Source organism: Schistosoma mansoni, chromosome W, assembly GCF_000237925.1.
Source record: "Schistosoma mansoni strain Puerto Rico chromosome W, complete genome".
NCBI classification, from domain to species: Eukaryota; Metazoa; Platyhelminthes; class Trematoda; order Strigeidida; family Schistosomatidae; genus Schistosoma; species Schistosoma mansoni.
This window is the reverse complement of record NC_031502.1, coordinates 34,544,371-34,550,958: the sequence shown is the minus strand read 5'-3', so window position 1 is coordinate 34,550,958 and position 6,588 is coordinate 34,544,371. Positions and strand designations below refer to the sequence as shown.

Below are 6,588 nucleotides of genomic sequence, written 5' to 3'. Positions count from 1 at the left end.
ATGTATCGATCCAAGTCAAACCTAACGTTGAAACAACAGAAACGAAGGATGTAGGCAAGATGACAGGAAAGTTATATCAATTACAGTACCAAACTCAATGTAAGAAGCATAGCTTAAAAGAACAAACACGAATGAAAGTTGAGAAGTATGGGATAAATATAAGCTCAACATTTAGAGGAAGGTTAGAATGAATGCAACAAAGCTATTGTAACTGATTATAGATAATTTCACACAATGTTTTCAACCAAAGATAAAGATTATAATACAGACATCAACATGAATAAATCTGTTAGTCTGAACATCCTGGAAGAATACTTTATAGGTTAGTGTTATTTTGTTATTTGATCGCTTCTAGCTTTCTTCTCCTACAACAACCAGTGTTATATCAACTGTTAATTATTTTACTAATTTTCACAAAAAAAAGTCAGGTTTAACGTATTAACTCTTAGAAACACTTAATAACTGTTAATTTCGTGATACAATCAATAGTGATAGCAGTAATAAAAATAATAGTAATAATAAACTAGGGCAAACTAGTGAACTAAGAATAATTATAAATAAAGACTGAATTTTTTTTAATCGTTAAAACAAGTATTCACTCAATAAAAACTTCCACTATATATTTTAAAATATCTATCTGCTAAGGATATTTTTTCCATATGAATGTTGGCTGAATGATTATTTGTTTCTAGTAAGGTATCTTACTTAGATTAATTAGAAATTTAAATCATTCTAGTAGTTTGAATAATGATTCATACTACACATTTTCTAAATATCGAGAAAAGTATAATAAAAGGAACAATACAAAACCTTCGATTTTGGCACAAAATTCAAAAATCAATAACTTTTTATTTGATATCACACCAAAACCTAAATAGTAATGGTAAGCAAATATGGATAGTGGCTAGCAATGGAATCCAGGACGCGCGTTTCGTCCTATTTGGGACTCGTCAGCTGGATGTACCTGCATCTCAGAGTTGATGTTCCCTCTGGGACTCGTACCCAGTACCTTTCGCTTCAAACGCCATTGCGTTATCCACTCGGCCACTGAGTCCATGCTTACCATGCTTGTGAATTTAGGCTATATCGAGGCAATACGCACAGTATGCCAATTAGAGACTGACCAGTTGCAGTCCTAAAAACATCAATGAGAAGATCCAAACAAACAATACTAACTAAATAGTAATATCTTTGTATATTGTTCAGAAATATCCGAACTTAGTTGAAATTTATTTTGTTTTATAACGGAATTAAAATGATGTTAAACATATATATATTTATATTCCAAAACATAAGAAATAGTAGTAAATAATTTTATTGAGCAACCTCGATTCATAGCATCTTATTATTATAACACCACAGAAGTGCAACGAACTGATCACGTATAAGTTCATATAATAAGCTATAAGTTACACTTAATACCATGGTTATTAATGTTATCCGATACTGTCTAAAAAAATTTTAAGTCGTCGTTAGTTTAGATTTGTATACTAAAACCCCATAAACCACATATGAGCAAAAAAAATCCTACAACTATACTTCAAACATTTAAGCTGGAATAGATCAATCCAAGTTAGAATTTATACATCCTGTACGGATTCCCCCGATTTAACTGAGACCTAGGTATATCCAGTAAACAAGTCCCAAATAGAACGAAAAGTGGATCCTATATCTCACTGCAAACCACATTCTATCTCTTACAAAAAAAACGTGTGATAATGACATCGAGGCAATCTCAAGAGAATCGACATATATCAACTAAGACTGATCAAAATTCAGTCCAAAATATTAACAAACTGGATTAAATACATCTGATGGATAAGAATCGAAGCTAATTATATATACCAGCATCTTTACCAAAAAGAACTATGTCATCTACATATTCTAGGTCAACAAATGAACCTCTTGGTAAGAGATCAATACCAGAAATTTCAAACGATGAGAACATTATTTCCAGTAGTAGGTCTGTGATGGAATTAAACAGAGATGGAGATAGAAGACAATCTTATCGGACACCACTTGAGGTTGCAAAATCAGATGACAGTTCGCCATAAGCTCTTACTCGACTGAGTGTTCCAGTAAAGAGCCTTCACAAGGTTTATGTACTTCTCAGGTACACCTTTTAATGACAGACACTACCACAGAACCACTCAGTCTACAGAGCCAAATGCTGCTTTTAAATCAACAAAGACCACCATTGTCCGACGTCGATAAACATACCTGTGTTCTAAGATCTGACGAATGGTATGTGGTCGATACAGCCACGACCAGGTCTGAAGCAAGCTGGATAAGAGTATCATCCCTCTACGAAATTGTTTCACACTTGACTTCTTAACTCACGTTTCTTTTATTAGTCCGAAAAGCTGTCTTGTGTTACTTACAATCACTGCCTTTTCTATTCGTTGTCCACCACCACTGACGATCGTTCCGTAGACTACTGGTCAACAGAAATCTGATTTGTTTTCGCTCTTCAGCGTGTTCAAAGCCTGATAGGATGAGCTTACGAGAGTCTGTCAGCACATTAGATGTCTCAAATCCACTGATTTTTCATAACTCTTTGGTCCAAATCACTAATAAATGTCGCTGTTGTTTCCACAGCTAATCATATATCTTTCCAAGCAACAGCTCGACCAGCCTCGTCTTCGAAATTACCTAAGTGTGACTTCAGTTGTTCCTGAAATTTACCATCGGCTTTTTCTTCACTGAGTTCAACTCTAATAGCTTTCCTTAATGTGGCTTTTCTGTGTCCAGTGAGGGGCAAGCAAATACGTACTCGTATTAGAGTATGATCACAGTCTAAACATGTATTCCAGAACGAGCAGCAGTCTTCTATTGAGCCTCTCCAACGATGACTGATGGCAATATGGTCGACCTCAGCCCACAGTTGGTTTGGTGCAGTGAGTCGTCATGTTAGACGATATCTCTCCTTATGCTTAAAGTTAGTGCTTATCAGAAACAAACGACAGTTTGGGCAACAGCAGACGACCACTATTGCCTGTTCACTGGGCCGGACTACTAAAATATCCACCTAAATGTCTTTCTCTTTGGTTTAATCTACCTACTTGGGAATTAAAGTCACCTGCCACAAGTACTATGTCTGAGTGTATGTATTTTCGCAAAAGTTCAGAATGCTTTCTGTAAAAGTCATCTTTCACTTTATCCGGGATGCAATCAGTGGGAGCGAAGACAGGAACGACAAAAAGGCAACGACGTGTGTAACTATCCTTCCAAGTTCTTACGGACCCGTTTAGCCGAACAGTCACCTACCACGAGTACCACGTTTGGGTGTTTAGATTTTCGAAGAAGTTCAGAATGCTTTCTCTAAAAGTCTTCCTTCACTTCATCCGAACGGTAGTCAGTGAGACACACAGCACACGCCAATGGTAAGAGATTCTAGCGCCTCAGCCAAGGAGACCTACCTGCTGGCCGATTCGATACAAAGTATGTACGTCGAAGGCTTCAATATGTAGTTTGCAGCGAGATTTCAGTAGAATTGAGACAGCACTAGAATCGTTGGCCATAGTGACACTTGAGGAGGAAGTCAAACGAGAAAGTTTAGGGTTGAAAGTCGAGGTTGGAGGAATAATAGGAATTGAAGAGGAAAACTGATTATGAATACAGTGATCTTCAGTGCTGTTAGACATATGAGGGCGGTCATCACTTCCCGGTTACCCACATTGTGGAACGCTTCATTTAGTGGAACCTGAAAAGGAAACTGGGTTAGAGGTGGTCTTAGTGACCTGAGAGTGTGACCGAAGTGCCCAAGGGACAACTGCTTGAGGCCAACCACACACAACCTTTCTGTCAGTATGTTTCGATTTAATTCCGTAATTGTTGAGACCTTACCACCGGAAACGGAAATCCATAAGATAAGATGAGGTATGCATTTTTAGGGTAGACCTTTCCTAACACCACTCTTCCTTGTGGGAAAGCAGTGTCGCTGTTATGCTGGTTGTCTGAAGGAAACACCTTACTATCGCCACACCTCTGTACAATCAACAGTACAACTTCGCCCTCGGACCTTGGGTTTGCTGCTTTTCGTCTTACCGCTCTTCAACAGACCTGTTTGGCATGATAGGACCTTGGGGAACGAATGTTCCAGGTACTATAGCTTGACTGGTTCATCATGACCAGCACGTCAAGTTAGCATCAACGGTCAGGATATATATATATATATATGCCAATGTATGATGCAATATGAGACAAGGGTGAGCTCTGTACTTTTACAAAATCTCTAAAGTCGGACAAATTTGACATATCACAACCATTGTATTGAAAGAATCAGTAACTTAAAACATAAGCACAATGAATTACCATTAAAAGTCAATTTTACAAACCAAGCAACCCGGAGATATAAAAATCCACCCCCTCAACACTATCAAAACAGTGTGATTAGAACTCTCATGGATTTGCTACCCCATAGACATCAACCAGATAGGGCGGAAAAACATTAAAGTTAACCAAATCGATTTATATTAACCAGACTATCGAGTTCAGGTTTTCAAGTGGAATTAAATTCTGAAATGTACGATATTCAGTCCGTTTTCTAAGACAGGAAATCTTCTGAGTAAAATAAGTTATCTATCATAAGCAAGCACTACTTGAACAATCGGAAAATTACCATAAAACTCTTTATCATGTAGATTTTAAAGTTCCAATACGAGTGACCTCTTGAATATAAAACAATAATTCGAAGTCAAATATCACTAAATTTCAGACATGTTTGAAATCAACAAATGATGAAATAAGAAAAACACTTTAATTTATATGGATATATTACTTATATTTATTCACAACATGCAAACCATATACAAAACTTGAAAAAAGCAACATGATAGATATAAGGGAATCTAGTTAGAAAAATGAATTGTCTTAATTCGACCACAAAGAATGTAAAATCATATTGGATTCATGTTACGAGGGACGCGAAATATACATTTCTGGGACTGATAACATCATATAAAACAATAGCGATGCTTGTCATATCTAACAATCGCCAATTCTTCTCAGCAAATTTGTTTTCATTTCACAAACATTTTTGTTAAGAACACCAACTAAAGTTTTAAGGGTCAAATGGCTTATTAAAGAGCAAAGGAACAGCTCAAAGATATGTATGCTCAAAATAAACATTAGTTAGAAAGACTTGAACGCAGTTCGATGAATATAACACTAGATCTCTTAGTTCTGATAACGGAATATTTTGCATTTATTCATTACATTTAGAACTCACTACATCACTACAATTGAAGCTCAATAGTATTAGCCTGTTAATTGAATGATATATGATCAATAATCACTGGAAGCATAAGAATAATATCGGCTGAAATGGAGAACGAAACCACTTTTCGGACATGAACAAAATATTATTCTCCTCACAATTATATTCGTTGTCTCAATGGTAAAGATATCACACTCATAAATGATTGCTTTTTCATATTCGCAAATAACAAGTTTGATGAATCTAGCACATGTATGGTAGATCTGTATCTACTGTATGAACATACCACAAGTTATCATGTTCCTTGCTTTCTGTGAAAATGGAAGGGCTTGCTTCATTCAGTGAACAATATTCAATATACACTAGAAACAAGAGAAGCTTAAGCAGTCAAAAAAATAATATGTCACGACCAATTATATATAATATATATATATATATACATATATATTATATATCGATTGTGTGCATGACTATACTTGTTCCGTGTTCAAAAATATGACTATGATTATTTCATTGAAAACATGTACACCAACCACAAAAAGAATAACATGTCAAGAGATAAGAGTATTGACAACTGAATAAGATGGATAGTGAGATACCAGAATATCAACAAAACGGTTCCATATGAAGATATCTTTTAGATTGTTTAGCTAAATTACGTCCAATCATGAACAAACGCACACAGACTAACTATAATGGTTTACGTTTGTAATAATTGCATACACAATATTTATAACAAAGGAATTCCCTTGTTTTTTCATGATTAAAATACAATCAGAAACTGATTAAGGAGTAATTAAACACAAAAATAATTATAATAAATTTGTAATGAAATCATAACGAAGTTGAAAAAAACACAGTCACATGAAAATAGATAAACATGTATACACAAAGAAGAAAAAACCCAACATCGATGAAAGAGAATATCTAAAGTACATTCAACAATGTACATACACGCATTTAAATTAGCATATATCATCCTATATGTGTATAGGTCAACTAATCTACCAAGGTTAATTATATATTCCATTCAACCAATCTGTATAGATATAAAATAAACAGAAATTGAAAACAAAATTTTCTTTAAATGCAATTTAAATCATTACAAGAAAAAACAAAAAATGAGATTAAGGTTCAAAAATATAGTTCATTTAAAGAAAAATAAACAATAAATGTTGTGCGAAGAAATGAGGAAATGTTATAAGGAGAGGAAAAGAAACAACAATGATAAAATGGATAAGAATAATAACAATAAGCAGGGGAAATTTAATTACATGAAAGACAATCAAGGTGTGAAATAGATGATTTCTTCCTTATGATGAAATCACTTTAAAGACGTAATATATATATGTAATATTAAGGGTATTAAA

The 6,588-nt window shown here is 34.6% G+C and overlaps 1 non-coding gene across 1 annotated transcript; it reads right to left on the bottom strand.

The window, feature by feature from the left end:
* Positions 1-982: 982 nt before the first annotated feature.
* On the bottom strand, positions 983-1,054 carry Smp_tRNA_01873_Pseudo_TTG.1.1. Its single transcript has one exon. It is a non-coding gene (tRNA).
* Positions 1,055-6,588: the final 5,534 nt, after the last annotated feature.